This window comes from Triticum aestivum, chromosome 1D (genome assembly GCF_018294505.1).
Source record: "Triticum aestivum cultivar Chinese Spring chromosome 1D, IWGSC CS RefSeq v2.1, whole genome shotgun sequence".
NCBI lineage: Eukaryota > Viridiplantae > Streptophyta > Magnoliopsida > Poales > Poaceae > Triticum > Triticum aestivum.
The window spans coordinates 164,957,146-164,980,053 of NC_057796.1; positions in this window are offsets into that span (position 1 = coordinate 164,957,146).

The window sequence follows — 22,908 nt, forward strand, 5'->3', positions numbered from 1 at the left end:
ATGAATTTCATCATAAACAGAGATGCCTCTTAACTTGTTTGGAACTATGGAGTGCCACATCTCCTAGCGAACTGGCAATCCCAGAAAAGATGGACAACTGTTTCTTCGGTGGCATCAGAACATAGGGCACAATTGTAATCTTCCAAATACATGTTCCTCCTATGAATTAAGTTCTTGGTGCTGAGGCTATCACAAAGTAATAGCCAGAAGAAGATCTTATGTCTGAGTCTGCAAGCTTTTTTCCAAAGATATCTGAATATGTCATGAGCTGTGTTCTCCCCCTTGATAGCTTTGTACATTTTCATGGATGAGTAGTTAGGTGCTGTCCATGTGTATGACCATCTGTCTTGGTTTGTAGATGATGCTTGTCCATTCAGTATAATTTGCAAGGAGTTGAATTGTTCAAATGCTAGCTGAGATAGTGGCCTGTGGAATAGTTGACTGATGTCATTGTGCTCCAACACTGTATTCAAAGAGATTGCCTGATTGATTGCAAATGAGTGTAATTCAGGGAATTTGGTGTGTAGTGGTAACACTTGCCACTTGCCATACCAGAAGTGCACCGAATCACAAATGCTTGCTTTACATATGGCATGTTGCTTGAATACAGGGAGAAGCTTCAGAACATCTCTCCACCAGAAAGATCCCACCTTTTGTTCACTGGCAATCTGTTCTGATAGTGTCTCTCCCAAATGATATTCACCCATGGTGTATCAGTCTTGTTGAAGAACTTATGCAGGAACTTTAGGAGAAGGGCCTTGTTGTGCATGTGAAGGTTTAAGAACCCAATGCCACCATGGTTCTTTGGTCTGCTGACTTTGTCCCATGAAATAAGCACAATACCCCTGTCCATTGAGCCATACTTTCTCCAAAAACAGTTCATAAGGTATGAGTTGATTTGCTTGATGACTGTTTTGGGTATCATCAGTGTACTCATGAAGAAAGTAGGCATACTTGTGAAAATGGATTTTATAAGGGTCAATTAATCTCCAGAGGATAACATTGTACAGCAGCTCAGCAATCTATTCTCAATTCTGTTCAGCAAGGGAATGAAATCTTCCACTCTAGGTTTTGTGAGACACAGTGGCAGGCCCAGATAGGTGTGTGGCAATGTACCAATCTTGCATCCTAAAAGATTTGATAGTGCATTCATTTTATCAGCAGGAGTGTTGATTGAGATCATTATGGACTTAGCATAGTTCACCCTGAGTCCAGTGTATTGAGCATAGTGCAAGAGGAGATTTTTGATGTGCTGGATATGTCTGTGATCAACCTTGGCCACTAAGAGGGTATCATCTGCATATTGTATAATTGGATAATCTGGACAAGAAGTGTGGATGAGTGAGGACTCAATCAAGGAGGCATTGCAGGCTTCATTGAAAATTGACTGTAGCAGATCAGCAGCAATCACAAAAATCAGAGGGGACAGTGGGTCTCCTTGCCTCACACCATTGTTGCAAATGAATTGTTTACCAGGAACTCCATTAAGCAGAATAGATGAAAACCCAGAGCCATATATCATTTTAATCCAGTGGATCCATTTCTCACCAAAACCTTTAGCTTGTAGAATCTCAATGATGGTGTTATGGTTCAACATGTCAAATGCTTTCTCAAAGTCCAACTTGAGTAATATGATTTCCTTTCTGCTTTGTAGACATTGGTGGATATATTCATATGACCATGCCAGGCAATCTTGGATACATCTGTGGTTAAGAAAATGTAAGTGCATCTAGTGCCCCTTAGTGATTTTGGTGTATTGAAGACTTATAGTTTAAGGGACTAATGTTCTTTGTGAGTGTACGCAGGTCTATAACTCTATGAGGAGTTTGATATTTACAGAGAAAGTCGACCCCTAAAAATGAATATTTTCGACTGAAGATTTTGGTTTTCTGAAGACTTTGAAAGTGAAGAAATTGGTGTAACCCTGAAGACTTAGTATTCATTCGAGGAACATGAAGCGTGAAGACTTTTGTTTTCGTAGTTTCATTTTCTCTTTCTTGAGTCATAGGAAACACCGTACTGTTAAAGGGGGTCGAGGAAATACTAAGGAAAAATTTCCAAGTGATGCTCAACTCAAAATCCTACACCTACCAATCCCTTCGAGTGAAGCCATTGGAAATCTCATACAGTTCAGTCATATTCTTCAGTGACAGAGACGAAGTTCTTCTGGTCTGTGAGGAATTTGTTCTGACTGAGGAGTTAGGAATTCGCCAGTGCGGATTGCCTACACAGTGAGGAACATGATATCCCTGAGGAATTTGAGCCTCAAATATCCGACCGTTGCTGTGCTACGCGCCAGCTGTCCCAAAATATCTACCCACCTAACGGTCGTATCATTGAAGGGCATTTATGTCTTATCATGCCGGGCTGCTCCCTAGGCTATAAATAGCCGCCCCCTACAACCACTAGCTGGTTGGCTGCTCCGAGAGAAACTGACACTTGTCATTTGAGAGCATCCCATCCTCCGAGGACTTTGAGCGAAAATCATCAAGTGAGGAAAAACCCAAACCCAAACACCTACAAACCCAAAGTGATTGAGCATCACTGAAGAGATTGATCTTGCGTAGATCCGACACTTGTTACCTTTGAAGATTGTGCTTCTTCCAGACGGTTAGGCGTCATGGTCTAGAGCATCCAAGAGGAAATTGTGGATCGCCGAGTGACCGAGTTTGTGAAGGTTCGGAAGTCACCTGAAGACTTACTACGAGTGATTGGGCGAGGTCTGTGTGACCTTAGCTCAAGGATAATACGGTGAGGACTGTGTGTCCTCAGGTTTAAATACCTAGCCGCTCCAACCAGATGTACAACTGAGACAACAATTGGAACTGGTCTACCAAATCATTGTCTTCACCAAGCTAACTGGTTCTATTTCCTCATTACAATTTTTGTGTGCTTGTTCATATCTGTTTGAAGACTTTGACTAAAGACTTTCTCAATTTCCTCAGTTCAATTACTTCAGTCTGTTTGTCTTCATCCTGTGTTATCCTGTGTTTATGCTTTCTGTACTCTGTGCTTGTCTTCATTTCATCATGATGACTATGCTTGTGTTCTGTTATGTTTACTTTTGAGTACTTATTCTGCTGCAAGTAGTTCTTCGCTAAGGAATTTCCTCAACCGCAAATTCCTCAGTGAAGAATTCATAAAAATCGCCTATTCACCCCCCTCTAGTCGATATAACGCACTTTCAATTGGTATCAGAGCAAGGTACTCCCTTGTTCTGTGTGATTTTGGTTTAACCGCCTGAAGTTTTAGTTATGTCGACCGCAGGTATGATCAAGGTCTCTGCTGGGTGTCCTACCTTCGATGGGACGGACTACCCCTACTGGAAGAATAAGATGCGGATGCATCTTGAGGCAATTGATAAGGATCTCTGGTATGTTGTGGAAAATGGTGTTCCCTCAGTCACACCTTCTCTGAATGCTACTGATGTGAAGAGATTCAAGCAACTCGACTCCCAAGCAAAGAACATCATATGTGGCCATCTGAGCAAAGGGCAGTATGGAAGAGTGAGTGCTTTGGAAACTGCCAAGCTTATCTGGGATAGGCTGTCCAAAGTCAATGAAGGAGTCTCAACACAGCGTGACTCTCGAGTTGACGTTCTTCGCAATCTCTTCAACCGCTTCAAAAGACTCGACAATGAAAATGTTCAACAAACCTTCGATCGCCTCACTGACATCTCAAATGAGCTTCAAGCACTTGGTGCCACTGACATCACCGACCATGAGGTGGTGAAGAAATTGCTGAGATCGCTTGATTCCTCATTTGATACTCTGGCACTGATGATACAAGAACGTGCTGATTACAAGTCACTTGATCCCGCTGATATCCTCGAGAGGCTAAATACTCATGAGTTCCAGCTTGCTGAGAAGAGAGATCTCTATGGTTCGAGCTATGGCAGATCACGTGCCCTGAAGGCCAAGGTCGTCTCTGAATCTGAAGGTGAAGATTCTGGTAGTAGCCTTGGTGATCCTGAAGAACTGAGCCAGGAGCTAGCACTGCTCGTGAAGAAATTCCAAAGGTTCTCAAGACGTGGTCGCTTTGGAAAATCCTCAAGGAGCAATGATTCCTCATCCAGTGACTACAAGAAGAGGCTATGCCACAAATGCAAGAAACCTGGTCACTACATTCAAGATTGTCCTCAGTGGGAAAAGGAATCAAAGAAGAAGAAATACAAGGATTACAGTTCTGATGATGCGAAGAAAGAAGAAATCTTCAAAGTCTTCATCATCAAAATCTTCAAAGTCTTCATCTCACAAGAAGAGCAGCTCCAAGAAGGCTCGGGCATTCATTGGCAAGGAAATGGACTCTGAGGCTGAATCTGAGGAACATGAGGAAGAGGAGGCATCTGAGGAGTCCGAGTCTGGTGTGGCGAGTCTAGCTCTCGCTACTGCATTCGTCAGCAAGTCTATCTTCAACTCTGAAGAAAATGGCTCCACCAACAAGGCTGATGAAGGCAATGATGACTACGCTCCCACCTATTGCTTCATGGCAAAGGGTGCCAAGGTACTCAAATATACCTCCTCTGAATCAAGTGAGAATGAATCTGATGAAAACCTCAAGCCCAGCTACTCTAAACTTGCTAAGATTGCTGTGAAACAACAAAAGGCTTTTGAAAAGGTTCAAAACATGCTAGACAAAAGTGATGATATGTTGGGTGAAGAAATGGATCGCACTAAAACCTTGACTGAAAATCTTCAGAGACTTCAGTCTAGGTTTGACAACCTTCAAGGTCATCATAACACTCTCTTATCTGATCATGAGAAGCTTTCTTATGAATTTCTTCAGAGAAAGCAAGATCTTGAAAAGCTAAGAGTGAGTTATGAAGATCTTCAGAAGGAGCGCGATTCATTACTTGCTCAACAAATCAGCGCTTCTCAGGAAGAATTTGTTCCTCCATGTTTGAAATGCATTGAACGTGAATCTGCTAATTCTTCACCTGAATGTTCAAATGCTTCTAATGCTACACATTCTTCAACTGTCTCTGCTATAACTAATTCCTCATCTGAGGACATTGCTAGTATCACTGATGATGCAGGGCTGAAGGAATTGTACATGACAGGCATGTACAAAAGCCTCAAAGGGCATCAGACTCTTTGTGATGTGCTTAAAAAGCAGATCCTTAACAGGAACCCTAAGAAAGAGGGTATTGCCTTTGAGAGGAAACTCAATGCTGATGGTACATATTGGAAGCCTGAGCAGTACCCCAAAACCTCATGGGTTGCTGCAAAGGGACCTCCAGTTGATCCATCCAATTTATCTGGCTTTACATGTGAATCTCCTCATTCTTATGATGAGTCATTTGACTCCAACTATAAGCTGTTCAAAAATCAGAATGGTGAAGTATTTGCTAGATATGTTGGCACTGACTGCAGGAACGGTTCCCCTATGAAGAAAATCTGGGTTCCCAAAAGGTGCCTTGAAAATCTTCAGGTGAATGTCATCATGACACCACCCGTGAAGAATAGGAAACCCAGATCAAATTCTTCATATGGACCAAATTCTTCATATGGATCCAAGTCCTCATACGGACCAAATTCCTCACGTGGATCAAATTCCTCAAAAGGATCAAAGTCCTCATATGATTATCATCGTGCTAACACCTCTGTTTCGCAGGGAAGAGCTAAGGGCTATGAATATGAGCATTCTTCTTCTAACCATTATGTTCATAAATCCTCGAAGAATTTCTCTGCTTATTCATATGCTTACCCTACTCCTCTTATGTGAAACGAAATGGATTGGCTTCTATGCCACCTTTCTCGTATGGAGCTCGCAGAGTGATGAACTCTTTGCCACCCCTTCAGATGTGGGTGGTGAAGAAAAAGAACTAATCTCTTATGCAGGGTCAGGTCTCCAGACGTGCTAAACGTCTGAAGAATTTGCTGGAGACCTGAAATTGCCTGAAAGGACGCAGGCTAATCATGAAGAAATGAACTTTCATTTCTCACGTCCTCATACTGCTTTATCTGTTCTATTGCTTGATGAAATTGATCTAATGAATTGATGTCATATTCTTCACTGATGAAGTATATGAGTTCGTAAGCTGCACTAATTCATCTGCAGGATGATCAACCCAAAGCCAATGAGTGGGTCCTCGATAGTGGATGTACAAATCACATGACTGGTGACAAGAATCTATTGATGGATGCTCCCTTATCTCCATCGCATCTGAAGCATATCATCTTCGCTGACAAAGGCAAAAGTCAGGTATTGGGTCTAGGTAAGGTTGCGATCTCAAAGGATCGACACATGGACAAAGTCATGCTTGTCGAGTCCTTAGGATACAACCTCATGTCTGTCTCAATGCTTTGTGATCTTGATATGGTTGTTGTCTTTGGCAAGTATCGTTGTGTTGTGATCATGGAAGCTGACCATTCCAAAGTCTTCGAAGGCTTTAGGAGAGGAGACTTGTATATTGTTGATTTCTCTACAGGACCACAACCAGCCGTATGCCTACTTGCAAAAGCTTCAGAAGGCTGGCTATGGCATCGACGACTTGGTCATGCAGGCATGAGGAATTTGCACACGCTTGCGAAGAAGAAGCATGTCATTGGCATTGAGAATGTCAAATTCCTCAAGGATCACTTATGCGGAGCCTGTGAAGCTGGAAAGATGACCAAGGCCAAACATCCAGCGAAGACAATCATGACTACCACTCGACCATTTGAATTGCTTCACATGGATCTCTTTGGTCCTAACCATTATTCTGCAGTTACAAATGATGCATCTCTATATGGCTTTGTTATTGTTGATGATTACTCTCGTTACACATGGGTGCATATTGTCACTTACAAACATGAAGTGCAGGAAGTCTTCAAACGATTTTCCTCGAGGGCTTCAACCAACTTTGGTGTGAAGATCAAGCACATCAGGAGTGACAATGGAACTGAGTTCAAGAATTCTGGTCTTGATGACTATCTTGATGAACTTGGTATTACTCATGAGTTATCTGCTCCTTATACTCCTCAGCAGAATGGCGTCGTGGAGCGCAAGAACAAGACTCTTGTTGAGATGGCTCGCACAATGCTTGATGAGTACAAGACGCCTCGTCACTTCTGGATTGAGGCAATTTATACTGCGTGCCACATCATCAACAGAGTATATCTTCACAAATTCTTCAAGAAGACTGCCTATGAACTCCTCACTGACAAGAAACCCAATGTGAGTTATTTCAAAGTCTTCGGTGCTAAATGTTGGATCAGAGATCCTCATCACAACTCTAAATTTGCACCGAAAGCACATGAAGGTTTTATGCTTGGTTACGGAAAGGACTCGCACACCTACAGAGTCTTCAACAACGTTCACCACAAAGTTGTTGAAACTGTAGATGTGCGGTTCGATGAAACTAATGGCTCGCAAAGAGAGCACCTACCTTCTGTGATAGATGAACCAGCACCTGAGGAAACTATCAAGTTCAAGGCTACTGAGGATGTCATTCCGACCGAAGAATCTGCTGAAGAATTCATTCCAGAACGTGAAGAACGTCGAGCTAATGCACCTGAAGAAAATGGTGCTGAAGAAATGTGCTAAGAAAATGCTGATCAAATTCCTCGACGACAACCAGCTCATCCTCGCGTTGCAAACGAAGTGCAAATTGAGAGAATCATCGATGACATTGAAGCACCAGGTCCTCTCACACACTCAAGAGCTTCACATTTATCTAACTTTTGTGGGCACTTTGCTTTTGTCTCTATCACAGAGCCCACTAAGGTAGATGAAGCATTTCTGGAGCCTGAGTGGATTCAAGCTATGCAAGAAGAATTACATCAGTTCGAGCTCAACAACGTCTGGGAACTGGTCAAACGTCCAGATCCTCGCAAGCACAATATCATTGGCACAAAGTGGATCTACCGCAACAAGCAAGATGAAAATGGCCTTGTGGTGAGGAATAAGGCACGGCTTGTAGCTCAAGGCTACACACAGGTTGAAGGAATTGATTTCGATGAAACTTTTGCACCTGTTGCTAGACTTGAGGCTATTCGCATATTACTTGCTTATGCTAACCATCATGATATCACTTTATATCAAATGGATGTGAAAAGTGCATTCCTCAATGGTAAGCTTGAGGAAGAAGTATATGTTGCTCAACCCCCAGGTTTTGAAGATCCAAAGCATCCTGACAAAGTCTTCAGACTCAATAAGGCCCTCTATGGCCTCAAGCAGGCCCCTCGGGCGTGGTATGATACTTTGAAGGAATTCCTCATGAAGAAAGGCTTCAAACCCGGTTCACTCGACCCTACTCTTTTCACTAAATCTTATGATGGTGAATTGTTTGTGTGCCAAATTTATGTTGATGATATTATCTTTGGCTGTACTGACCAACGTTACAGTGATGAATTTGCCTATATGATGAGTGAAGAATATCAAATGTCTATGATGGGAGAATTGAAATTCTTCTTAGGTCTTCAAATTCGTCAACAGCGCAATGGCATATTCATATCTCAGGAGAAATACCTCAAGGATGTACTGAGGAAATTCGGCATGCAAGATTGCAAAGGGGTCAAAATTCCAATGCCCACAAATGGCCATCTATGCACTGATGAAAATGGTATTGACTTCGATCAAAAGGTATACCGCTCCATGATTGGTTCTTTATTGTACTTATGTGCATCTAGGCCAGATATTATGCTTAGTGTTTGCATGTGTGCCCGATTTCAAGCTACACCGAAAGAATCACACCATAAGGCTGTGAAGCATATTCTTCGATATCTAGCTCACACACCAACACTTGGATTATGGTACCCCAAGGGCTCGGCTTTTGATCTCATTGGATATTCAGACTCTGACTATGCTGGTGATCGTGTGGACCGCAAGTCAACATCTGGCACATGTCATTTCCTCGGACGATCTTTGGTCTGTTGGTCCTCGAAGAAACAGAACTGCGTATCACTGTCTACTGCTGAAGCTGAGTACATTGCTGCTGGTTCTTGCTGTGCTCAATTGCTGTGGATGAAGCAAACTCTCAAGGACTATGGTGTCAACGTGAAGAATGTGCATCTCTAGTGTGACTATGAGAGTGAATCAAGATTGCTCACAACCCAGTTCAACACTCGAAGACAAAGCACATTCAGATTCGTCATCATTTTCTTCGTGAACATGTGTTGAAGGGCGACATTTCTATCGAGCATGTGAAGACTGAAGAACAGCTAGCCAATATCTTCACAAAGCCCTTGGATGAGAAGAGATTTAGCAAGTTGCGGTGTGAGCTAAATATTTTAGAATCTTTGAATGTTCTTTGAAAAGGACACTCATCCTAACACTTATGCAAAATTGATGACTTAGATGTGCAACACATGAAGAAACGTTTTTCTTCAATCAATGAAGAATAACACTCTAAGTGTGAAGAAATTAACGAAAAATTTGATTCTCAGAACCCTACGACAATTGTACGCGGTGTCTGAAATCATCATTCTTATACGGTGGGTCACGCCACCACCAAAAGTTGAAAATCTTCAATTTGAGTTTTTTTCTCAGTTTTTGAAATTCCTCAGTTGTTCAATTTCTTCAACTTTGCATTGTCTTCACTGTTTCCGTTGTTTTTCTTCATAGGCTATACATATATATATGTATATATATATATATATATATATATATATATATATTTGAGTTTATGTCCTCTACAGCATTCACTTATTGCTAATTCTTCATGTTGCTTCTTTTGCTAAGTGACTGTGATCGGACCCTTCCCCCCTATGCTAAACCCAACCCAATCTATTCACAAATTCTTCATGTGCGTTCTATTTGAAACTCGTTCAAAATCTTCACTGTGTCCTTGTCAGCTGAAGAATCTGCGAACGGAACTTTTAACTTATCTTATCTAAATTTTCGGCTATGCCGCTCAAACTGTTCCGCATCCCACGAAAATACTTATCTATTCACCCATGATCTCACACAATCACCACCTCTCAGTACGTGGGTGACACATGTCAAGCGAATGAGAAGGGTCAGGGGCACGTTCGTCCAATTTCTTTGGGCGAACAGTTTTTTCACCATGGCTATATATACTCCTCCCCTTCCTCACTTCACTTTTACTCCGCTCAATCTCTCTCCTGCTCGAGCTTCTAGCACCGCCGCTACTTCATCGTCGCCGGTGAGGAAGAGCTTCACTGCCTCGACCTCGTCGCCGTCGTACTCGCGCCGGCTGCAGATTTCTACACTCCGCCGCCGCCGTATCCGTCTTCCTCAGCCAAGTTAGGGCATGGAAGATCTGAACTGACGAACTTCACATCTACACTTCCCAGTTCGTCGTGTTCTTCGTCCAGGGTAACTAAAAGTTACTTTTACTGCCCTCTTTGATTCGAATGATTTCTACAAAATCTTCAAAGGTGTTTTTCTTCAAATCCTCACACACTAAACACCTCACATGTCATCTGTTCTTGATCCATTTCTCTAAGCAATATTTTTTCTTCAAGAATCCTAAATTGTGTGGATTTTTGATCTATACAACTCTGGAACCTAAGACAAAGAACGCTTAGTGAAATTCTTCAAGACTCATCTGGTCAAATTCCTCAAACTTGTTCTTTTGAAAAACCTCTGGGAACGCATATGACCTCTCCAAATTCCTCGCAACTATACTCTATTCACAGGTACACATGTCCGCTGCTGAATCACTAGGTTCTCATCAACTTAACTCATTTGCAGCGTTCCTCAAAGAAAAGTTGCACACCTCTTCAGAAAATTCTATTGTTCAAATTCCTCAGCTGAAGAAAATGGCTGATGGTAAGAAGCCACAGAAAGGAGGAAAGAGGCCTGAAATCAATACTGCTTTTGAGATCCCTGATGACATATACAAGGATTACTGCACTCCTGATGAGGCCAAGTTTGGCAAGGAGGACAAAAATCAGCGCAAGGTGCGCATCCAAAGGATAGAGAGGAGATGGGCAAGGGAGTGGAGGGAGTACAGGTATGTCACTCCCAAGTATATGAAGAAATTCGCTCTAAATCCTCCATGCCCAAGACCTCCATTGGCACCTGGCCAAGAAGCAGATCCCACTAGCCTCAAGCGCGGTGAGGACTATCCCGACGAATGGGCCAAGCGCCAGGCCAAATTGGCCAGACAAGCAAGAGAAGCAGTGAGGAAATTTAACAAAGACTCTGCTGCTGCTGCTGCCACTGCTGAGGCCTCTGCTATCAAGCCAAAGAAGGCCATGTCAAAGAAGCCTGCTCATAAGCCAAGTGCTTCATCTTCAATGCCCTCACGGCCAAGTTCCTTAGCAATGCCCTCACGGCCAGAAACTTCAAAGCCCTCACGGCCAACTCCTCATGCTGCTCCCGCTCCTCCAAAGTCCTCAGCTCCTCCGCCAAAGTCCTCAGCCGCTCCGACCAAATCCTCAGCACGTGTGCATCTCACCACGTGCCAAAGGACTACAGGCATCTCTATTGCCTCAGGAGCTTCTGCTAGTTCCTCAGCTGCACCAAATTCTTCAACTGGACCCTCTCTACTGAAGACAAAGGCCACTGCTGGACGAGGCTCTCGCCCAAGTCCTCATAAGAAGCAGGCCGCCTTCCAAGTGCCGTCTGATGAAGACAAAGCTGATGATGAGGAACTTGCTGAAATCATCAGAGACAGGCAGCTCAGGGCCGCTAGAGCCAAAGGCACAAATGTGCCTCTGCTTTTGGATCCTAAGTTGATCCTTGATTACATTGATCTCTGGCACAAGGACCCAAACACTCCTATGCCTGATTTCAAGCTGACTCCTGGCCAAAGTCATATGCTGACTACCTTCATCCAAGAAGAAAAATGGAAGTTTGAAAAGGCCAGGCAGATCAAGAAAGCGCAGTATAAGAAGGAGCGCTTCCTGAAGAAACACGTTGTCTCAATGACAACTGAAGAACTTGTCAATATTCAATCTGAGATCAAGAAACTCAGTGATGAATTTGATGTATACAGAGCTGACTGGCTTGGAGCCAAAGTCAGGTTTGTGAAATTGACTGAAAAGTTCACTCCCAATGTTGCAGCCCCAACGCAACCAGAAAATCCTCAAGCTGAAGCATCTGCTCAGCCGACTGAAGAAAATGCCAGCACCACTGATGACATTCAGGCTGCTAAAGAAACTCAAAGTACCAAGGCTGATGACTGCATTCTAGCCGCTGATGAAATTGCCAGGGCATCCACTAGTGGTGCGCCTGAAGAAAATGAAGAAGTCAGGGCAACTGCATCAGTTGTGCTTGAAGAAATTCAACCAAATTCCTCTGCTCCTCCTGCGCCTACACCAACTCCGATCCTTCCATCTGCAACAGATGTGAAGAAAACCAAGGCTGCAGAGCGTGCAGCAGTGAAGAAAAGGAAGGCATCAACTTCATTAGATTCTTCAACTCCGAAGAAGATGAAGCCATTGACTAGCTCATTCGACAACCCAATTGATGTTGTTCCTATCATAACCATGCCGTCAAAGGACCTTGTTCCTTTTGATGAAGAATATGTGATTCCAAGTGAATCAGATGAAGAGATTCCTTCTGCTGCTTCATCAGAGCAGTTGGATGAAGAAATTGAAGCGGATGCAATCCCTTCAACACCAATTGTCTCCTCGCCCATGCCTCAGTTCACTGCTGAAGAGGTTGGCGTTGAAGAATTGGAAGAAGAAGAAGATATGGACATTGGGTGTACAACACCAGTGCTGAATGATGACTTTTGGGAAAGTCAGCACCCCAACTCTCCTTTGTTCACACCACTGCAACAAATTCCTCAGTCCCCTGTCAACACTGAAGTTCAAATGGGATCTGAAGAACCTCATGCCACTCCATCTATCCATGAAGAGATTCCAGCCACTAGTGCCGAAGAAAATGTAAATGAAGAACTGAAGACCCAGGCTGCCACTGAAGAAGAAGCTGAAATTCCTCAGCCTGTGGAACCTGAGATTGCGATTCCTGAAGTGGTGATGCAATTGACTGACACTCCTCAGCCCAAGCCAAAGGATCCATTCTCGAAGAAGCAGAAATTCAAGGCTGATGACTTCCTCGGCGAACACATGTTCTTCACTGACTATAATCCCTATGACTCTCCTCGTCTTAGAAGGAAGCGCTTCCGGACTGCTAGCCAGGCCAATTTCTATTCTTCACTACTATTCAACAAGGATAAATTCTTCGACCACGAGCATATTCCTCACGTGGACATGGAATCACTGCCTTGCTTCACCCCTGTCCTCAGTGTGCTTCATGACGCAGGCCTTCTCAACTTTTGCACAGACATTGTTGATTGGAATGAAGAACTTATTCTCCAGTTCTATGCAACCCTGCACATCACAGGCAATGCTGATGACATCAACACCTGGGTTTTGGACTGGATGACCGAAAACACTCATTTCAAAGCACCAGCCTCTGAATTACTTCATGCCCTGCCAATCAGTCCTCCCCTTGAAGGAGCTCATTGCCTCTACCAAGAGCCTGAGCTCACTTCTCACTATATGCAAGTTCTTATGAAGCCTCTGAAGCCTGGTCAAGCCCCAAGGACCAAATTCCTCGTGAAGGAATTGCTCTATGTGCCAAGAACAGTCTATCGCATTCTGACGAAGACTATGAGTCCAATCAAAGGCCACGACTCGTCTGATGAGGAAATTGTTGGCATCATGAAGAATCTGCTATTCAACGTCATACATGGCATTCCTGTCAACTATCACGATTTCTTCATGAGGACTCAGGCAAATGTTGCACTCTCTCTATTTGAGCTGAAGCCTTATGCTCCTTGGATTATGAGATTCCTCAGAACAAGGTCTTCACTCAACTACAAAGCTGATTTTCAGAATCACCTCAGCTACTTGCCCCCAATCGAAGTCCTCAAGCGGACATATTCCTCAGCTGATGAAAAGGGCAAGGCACCTGCTGTCATTGATGAAGGCATTCATCCATTGGATGGTCAGTTTCGCAAAGCTGCATCTTATTCCACCAATGATGACTCTGCCACTCATGATTCTGCTGCTAATGCATCCAAGCCAAATCCTCAAGCCACTGCTCCTCGAGTGATGACTGACCGTGAGCTTCTGCTTAGTCTTCACCAGAAGGTGGATCGAAACCATAAATGGGTTAAGCGTCAGTTTGGTTCTATTCTTCACAACATGACTGCTACACATAATGCAGTGAAGAAAAACCATTACTACCTCCATGAAGTCTTCGGTCGCACCTGGGCTATTCTGTCAAATCTGTATGGTGAAGAAGATCTGAAGCAAATGGGTCTCAAGGAGGACTTTGACTGGTCTGCACCTCCACCGAAGAAATACAAGAAGGTCAAGGTTCCTTCCTTGGTGGCCAGCTCATATTCTTCATCACGCGAAACCGACGAGCATGAAGACTTGGACGACACTGCGGCAGGCCCTACAACAACAAACGACCCCAACAACGCTGGCGCTCCTCCATCAACATGATATTCTTCAGGGGCGTTAGTCCTCATTTTCGATCCTTTTGGTCATTCGATGACAAAGGGGGAGAAATTTGAGTTAGTCTTCAAGCGGGTCTACCTATACGGGCGTTTTTTTGCTAAGTTACAACTCTCATTCTTCTGATGACTTTGCTGGATCGAGTTGTAAACTTAAACTCTATGGTGGCCTGATACTTTTGCTGAGATTTTCTCTGCATGCTTATTCCTCATTAATGTTAATGCACGCATGCTGAATTACATCAGTCACCATATTTCATCATGCATTTCAAATTCTTCATATCCTATGTTAAATGCGTGTATGAATTACAAGATATAGGGGGAGACTTCCATGATTCTACTCTTCAAGTGTGCATTGCTTCAAAAGCAAAATCCTCACTATGCACATCTTCAGGGGGAGTTCTTCTATATCTTGCAATCAAATTCCTCAATATCCGTATTTACACTTCTTATGTTTATCCCTGTTGAAAACTTAACCTATATTGTCATCAATCACCAAAAGGGGGAGATTGTAAGTGCATCCAGTGCCCCTTAGTGATTTTGGTGTATTGAAGACTTATAGGTTAAGGGACTAATGTGTTTATGAGTGTACACAGGTCTATAAGTCTATGAGGAGTTTGATATTTACAGAGAAAGTCGACCCCTAAAAATGAATATCTTCGACTGAAGATTTTGGTTTTCTGAGGACTTTCTGAAGACTTTGAAAGTGAAGAAATTGGTGTAACCCTGAAGACTTAGTATTCATTCGAGGAACATGAAGCGTGAAGACTTTTGTTTTCGTAGTTTCATTTTCTCTTTCTTGAGTCATAGGAAACACCGTACTGTTAAAGGGGGTCGAGGAAATACTAAGGAAAAATTTCCAAGTGATGCTCAACTCAAAATCCTACACCTACCAATCCCTTCGAGTGAAGCCATTGGAAATCTCATACAGTTCAGTCATATTCTTCAGTGACAGAGACGAAGTTCTTCTGGTCTGTGAGGAATTTGTTCTGACTGAGGAGTTAGGAATTCGCCAGTGCGGATTGCCTACACAGTGAGGAACATGATATCCCTGAGGAATTTGAGCCTCAAATATCCGACCGTTGCTGTGCTACGCGCCAGCTGTCCCAAAATATCTACCTACCTAACGGTCATATCATTGAAGGGCATTCATGTCTTATCATGTCGGGCTGCTCCCTAGGCTATAAATAGCCGCCCCCTACAACCACTAGCTGGTTGGCTGCTCCGAGAGAAACTGACACTTGTCATTTGAGAGCATCCCATCCTCCAAGTACTTTGAGCGAAAATCATCAAGTGAGGAAAAACCCAAACCCAAACACCTACAAACCCAAAGTGATTGAGCATCACTGAAGAGATTGATCTTGCATAGATTCGACGCTTGTTACCTTTGAAGACCGTGCTTCTTCCAGACGGTTAGGCGTCATGGTCTAGAGCATCCAAGAGGAAATTGTGGATCGTCGAGTGACCGAGTTTGTGAAGGTTCGGAAGTCACCTGAAGACTTACCACGAGTGATTGGGCGAGGTCTGTGTGACCTTAGATCAAGGAGAATACGGTGAGGACTATGTGTCCTCAGGTTTAAATACCTAGCCGCTCCAACCAGATGTACAACTGAGACAGCAGTTGGAACTGGTCTACCAAATCATTGTCTTCACCAAGCTAACTGGTTCTATTTCCTCAACTCTTTCATTTCCTCATCATAGTTGTTGTGTGCTTGTTCATATCTGTTTGAAGACTTTGACTGAAGACTTTCTCAATTTCCTCAATTCAATTTCTTCAGTCTGTTTGTCTTCATCCTGTGTTATCCTGTGTTTATGTTTCTGTACTCTGTGCTTGTCTTCATTTCATCATTATGACTATGCTTGTGTTCTGTTCTGTTTACTTTTGAGTACTTATTCCGCTGCAAGTAGTTCTTCGCTAAGTAATTTCCTCACCCGCAAATTCCTCAGTGAAGAATTCATAAAAATCGCCTATTCACCCCCCTCTAGTCGATATAACGCACTTTCAGAAAACCATATTGATTTTTGTGAACCATGCTTAGAATAAGCTTCTGGAGTCTGTGAAGGAAATATGCCCTAGAGACAATAATAAAGTTATTATTTATTTCCTTATATCATGATAAATGTTTATTATTCATGCTAGAATTGTATTAACCGGAAACTTGATACATGTGTGAATACATAGACAAACAGAGTGTCACTAGTATGCCTCTACTTGACTAGCTCGTTAATCAAAGATGGTTATGTTTCCTAGCTATAGACATAAGTTGTCATTTGATTAACGAGATCACCTCATTAGGAGAATGACGTGATTGACTTGACCCATTCCGTTAGCTTAGCACTCGATTGTTTAGTATGTTGCTATTGCTTTCTTCATGACTTATACATGTTCCTATGACTATGAGATTATGCAACTCCCGTTTATCGGAGGAACACTTTGTGTGCTACCAAACGTCACAACGTAAATGGGTGATTATAAAGGTGTTCTACAGGTGTCTCCAATGGTACTTGTTGGGTTGGCGTATTTCGAGATTAGGATTTGTCACTCCGATTGTCGGAGAGGTATCTCTGGGCCCACTCGGTAATGCACATCACTATAAGCCTTGCAAGCATTGCAACTAATGAGCTAGTTGCGGGTGATGTATTACGGAACGAGTAAAGAGACTTGCCGGTAACGAGATTGAACTAGGTATTGAGATACCGACGATTGAATCTCAGGCAAGTAACATACTGATGACAAAGGAAACAACGTATGTTGTTATGCGGTCTGACCGATAAAGATCTTCGTAGAATATGTGGGAGCCAATATGGGCATCCAGGTCCCGCTATTGGTTATTGACCGGAGACGTGTCTCGGTCATGTCTACATAGTTCTCGAACCCGTAGGGTCCGCACGCTTAAAGTTACGATGACAGTTTTATTATGAGTTTATGTATGTTGATATACCGAAGGAGTTCGGAGTCCCGGATGAGATCGGGGACATGACGAGGAGTCTCGAAATGGCCGAGACGTAAAGATCGATATATTGGACGACTATATTCGGACTTCGGAAAGGTTCCGAGTGATTCGGGTATTTTTCGGAGTACCGGAGAGTTACGGGAATACGTATTGGGCCTTATTGGGCCATACGGGAAAGAAGAAAAAGGGCCTCAAGGGTGGCCGCACCCCTCCCCTTGGTCTGGTCCGAATTGGACTAGGGAAGGGGGGCGCCCCCTTCCTTCCTTCTCTTTTTCCCTTCCTCTTTTCCTATTCCATATGGGAGGTGGAATCCTACTAGGACTAGGGAGTCCTAGTAGGACTCCACACTTGGTGCGCCCCCTCCTAGGGCCAGCCTCCTCCTCCCTTGCTCCTTTATATACGGGGGCAGGGGGCACCCCAGAGACACAACAATTGATCCTTGAGATCTCTTAGCCGTGTGTGGTGCCCCCCTCCACCATATTACACCTCGATAATACCGTTGCGGAGCTTAGGCGAAGCCCTGCGTCGGTGGAACATCATCATCGTCACCACGCCGTCGTGCTGACGAAACTCTCCCTCAACACTCGGCTGGATCGGAGTTCGAGGGACGTCATCGAGCTGAACGTGTGTAGAACTCGGAGGTGCCGTACGTTCGGTACTTGATCGGTCGGATCGTGAAGACGTACGACTACATCAACCGCGTTGTGATAACGCTTCCGCTGTCGGTCTACGAGGGTACGTGGACAACACTCTCCCCTCTCTTTGCTATGCATCACCATGATCTTGCGTGTGCGTAGGAATTTTTTTTTGAAATTACTACGTTCCCCAACAGTGGTATCAGAGCCTGGTTTTATGCGTTGATGCTATGCACGAGTAGAACACAAGTGAGTTGTGGGCGATATAAGTCATACTGCTTACCAGCATGTCATACTTTGGTTCAGCGGTATTGTGAGATGAAGCGGCCCGGACCGATATTACGCGTACGCTTACGCGAGACCGGTTTCACCGTTCGGAGCACTCGTTGCTTAAAGGTGACCGGCGGGTGTCTGTCTCTCTCACTTTAGTTGAACCGAGTGTGACTACGCCCGGTCCTTGCGAAGGTTAAAACAGCACCAACTTGACAAACTATCGTTGTGGTTTTGATGCGTAGGTAAGAACGGTTCTTGCTAAGCCCGTAGCAGCCACGTAAAACTTGCAACAACAAAGTAGAGGACGTCTAACTTGTTTTTGCAGGGCATGTTGTGATGTGATATGGTCAAGACATGATGTGATATAATGTGTTGTATGAGATGATCATGTTTTGTAACCGAGTTATCGGCAACTGGCAGGAGCCATATGGTTGTCGCTTTATTGTATGAGATGCAATCGCCATGTAATAGTTTTACTTTATCACTAAGTGGTAGCGATAGTCGTAAAAGCAATAAGTTGGCAAGACGACAACGATGCTATGATGGAGATCAAGGTGTCGCGCCGGTGATGATGGTGATCATGACGGTGCTTCGGAGATGGAGATCACAAGCACGGTGCTTCGGAGATGGAGATCACAAGCACAAGATGATGATGGCCATATCATATCACTTATATTGATTGCATGTGATGTTAATCCTTTATGCATCTTATCTTGCTTTGTTTGACGGTAGCATTATAAGATGATCCTTCACTAAATTATCAAAGTATAAGTGTTCTACCTGAGTATGCACCGTTGCAAAAGTTCTTCGTGCTGAGACACCACGTGTTAATTGGGTGTGATAGGCTCTACGTTCAAATACAACGGATGCAAAACAGTTGCACACGCGGAATACTCAGGTTAAACTTGACGAGCCTAGCATATACGGATATGGCCTAGGAACATAGAGACCGAAAGGTCGAGCGTGAATCATATAGTAGATATGATCAACATAGTGATGTTCACCATTTAAACTACTCCATCTCACGTGTTAATCGGACATGGTTTAGTTGATTTGGATCACGTAATCACTTAGATGATTAGAGGGATTTCTATCTAAGTGGGAGTTCTTAAGTAATATGATTAATTGAACTTAAATTTATCATGAACTTAGTCCTGATAGTATTTTGCAAATTATGTTGTAGATCAATAGCTCGCGTTGTTGCTTCCCTATGTTTATTTTGATATGTTCCTAGAGAAAATTATGTTGAAAGATGTTAGTAGCAAAGATGAGGATTGGATCCATGATCTGAGGATTATCCTCATTGCTGCACAGAAGAATTATGTCCTTAATGCACCGCTAGGTGACAGACCTATTGCAGGAGCAGATGCAGACGTTATGAACGTTTGGCTAGCTCAATATGATGACTACTTGATAGTTTAGTGCACCATGCTTAACGGCTTAGAATCGGGACTTCAAAGACGTTTTGAACGTCATGGACCATATGAGATGTTCCAGGAGTTGAAGTTAATATTTCAAGAAAATACCCGAGTTGAGAGATATGAAGTCTCCAACAAGTTCTATAGCTAAAATATGGAGGAGAATCGCTCAACTAGTGAGCATGTGCTCAGATTGTCTGGGTACTACAATCGCTTGAAATCAAGTGGGAGTTTATCTTCCAGATAAAATAGTGATTGACAGAATTCTCTAGTCACCATCACCAAGTTAGTAGAACTTCGTGATGAACTATAGTATGCAAGGGATGACGAAAGTAATTCCCGAGCTCTTCGTGATGCTGAAATTAACGAAGGTAGAAATCAAGAAAAACATCAAGTGTTGATGGTTGACGAGACCACTTCAAGTGTTGATGGTTGACGAGACCACTAGTTTCAAGAAAAGGGCAAAGGGAAGAAGGGGAACTTCAAAAAGAACGGCAAGCAAGTTGCTACTCAAGTGAAGAAGCCCAAGTCTGTACCTAAGCCTGAGACTAAGTGCTTCTACTGCAAAGGGACTGGTCAACTGGAAGCGGAACTACCCCAACTATTTGGTGGATAAGTAGGATGGCAAAGTGAACAAAGGTATATTGGATATACATGTTATTGATGTGTACTTTACTAGTGTTTATAGCAACCCCTCGGTATTTGATACTGGTTCAGTTGCTAAGAGTAGTAACTCGAAACGGGAGTTGCAGAATAAACAGAGACTAGTAAAAAGGCGAGGTGACGATGTGTGTTGGAAGTAGTTCCAAGATTGATATGATCATCATCGCACACTCCCTGTACTTTCGGGATTAGTGTTGAAACTAAATAAGTGTTATTTGGTGTTTGTGTTGAGCATGAATATGATTTGATCATGTTTATTGCAATAAGTTTATTCATTTAAGTTAAGAGAACAATTGTTGTTCTGTTTACATGAATAAAAAACCTTCTATGGTCATACACACCAACAAAATTGGTTTGTTGGATCTCGATCGTAGTGATGCACATATTCATAATATTGAAGCCAAAAGATGCAAAGTTAATAATGATAGTGCAACTTATTTGTGGCACTGCCGTTTAGGTCATATTGGTGTAAAGCGCGTGAAGAAACTCCATACTGATGGGATTTTGGAATCAATTGATTATGAATCACTTGATGCTTGCGAACCATGCCTCATGGGCAAGATGACCAAAACGCCGTTCTCCGGAACTATGGAGAGAGCAACAGATTTGTTGGAAGTCATACATACAGATGTATGTGGTCCAATGAATATTGAGGCTCGTGGCGGATATCGTTATTTTCTCACCTTCACATATGATTCGAGCAGATATGGGTATATCTACTTGATGAAACATAAGTCTGAAACATTTGAAAAGTTCATATAATTTCAGAGTGAAGTAGAAAATCATCGTAACAAGAAAATAAAGTTTCTACGATCTGATCGTGGAGACAAATATTTGAGTTATGAGTTTGGTCTTCAATTAAAACAATGTGGAATAGTTTCACAAATTTATGCCACCTGGAACACCACAGCATAATGGTGTGTCCGAACGTCATAACCGTACTTTATTGGATATAGTGCAATCTATGATGTCTCTTACCAATTTACCACTATCGTTTTGGGGTTATGCATTAGAGACAGCTACATTCACGTTAAATAGGGCACCATCAAAATCCGTTGAGACGACGCCTTATGAACTGTGGTTTGGCAAGAAACCAAAGTTGTCGTTTCTTAAAGTTTGGGGTTACGATGCTCATATGAAAAAGTTTCATCCTGATAAGCTCAAACCCAAATCGGAGAAATGTGTCTTCATAGGATACCCAAAGGAGACAATCGGGTACAACTTCTATCACAGATCCAAAGGCAAGACATTCGTTGCTAAGAATGGATCCTTTCTAGAGAAGGAGTTTTCTCTTGAAAGAAGTGAGTGGGAGGAAAGTAGAACTTGATGAGGTAACTGTACCTGCTCCCTTATTGGAAAGTAGTTCATCACAGAAATCTGTTCCTGTGACTCCTACACCAATTAGTGAGGAAGTTAATGATGATGATCATGTAACTTCAGATCAAGTTACTACCAAACCTCGTAGGTAAACCAGAGTAAGATCCGCACCAGAGTGGTACGGTAATCCTGTTCTGGAGGTTATGTTACTAGACCATGACGAACCTACGAACTATGAAGAAACGATGGTGAGCCCAGATTCCGCAAAATGGCTTGAGGCCATGAAATCTGAGATGAGATCCATGTATGAGAACAAAGTGTGGACTTTGGTTGACTTGCCCGATGATCGGCAAGCCATTGAAAATAAATGGATCTTCAAGAAGAAGACTGACGCTGACGGTAATGTTACTGTCTATAAAGCTCGACTTGTTGCGAAAGGTTTTCGACAAGTTCAAGGGATTGACTACGATGAGACCTTCTCACCCGTAGCGATGCTTAAGTCTGTCCGAATCATGTTAGCAATTGCCGCATTTTATGAAATCTGGCAAATGGATAAACAAAACTGCATTCCTTAATGGATTTATTAAAGAAGAGTTGTATATGATGCAACCAGAAGGTTTTGTCAATCCTAAAGGTGCTAACAAAATATGCAAGCTCCAGCGATCCATCTATGGACTGGTGCAAGCATCTCGGAGTTGGAATATATGCTTTGATAAGTTGATCAAAGGATATTGTTTTATACAGACTTGCGGTGAAGCCTGTATTTACAAGAAAGTGAGTGGGAGCACTACAACATTTCTGATAAGTATATGTGAATAACATATTGTTGATCGGAAATAATGTAGAATTATTCTATAAAGCATAAAGTAGTGTTTTGAAATGAGTTTTTCAAAAAAAGACCTCGGTGAAGCTGCTTACATATTGAGCATCAAGATCTATAGAGATAGATGAAGACGCTTGATAAGTTTTTCAATGAGTACATACCTTAACAAGATTTTGAAGTAGTTCAAAATAGAACAGTCAAAGAAAGAGTTCTTGCCTGTGTTACAAGGTGTCAAATTGAGTAAAGACTCAAAGCCCGACCACGGCAAAAGATAGAAAGAGAATGAAAGTCATTCCCTATGCCTTGGCCATAGGTTCTAGAAAGTATGCCATGCTGTGTACCAGATCTATTGTATACCCTACACTGATTTTGGCAAGGGAGTACAATAGTGATCTAGGAGTAGATCACTGGACATCGGTCAAAATTATCCTTAGTGGAATAAGGAAATGTTTCTCGATTA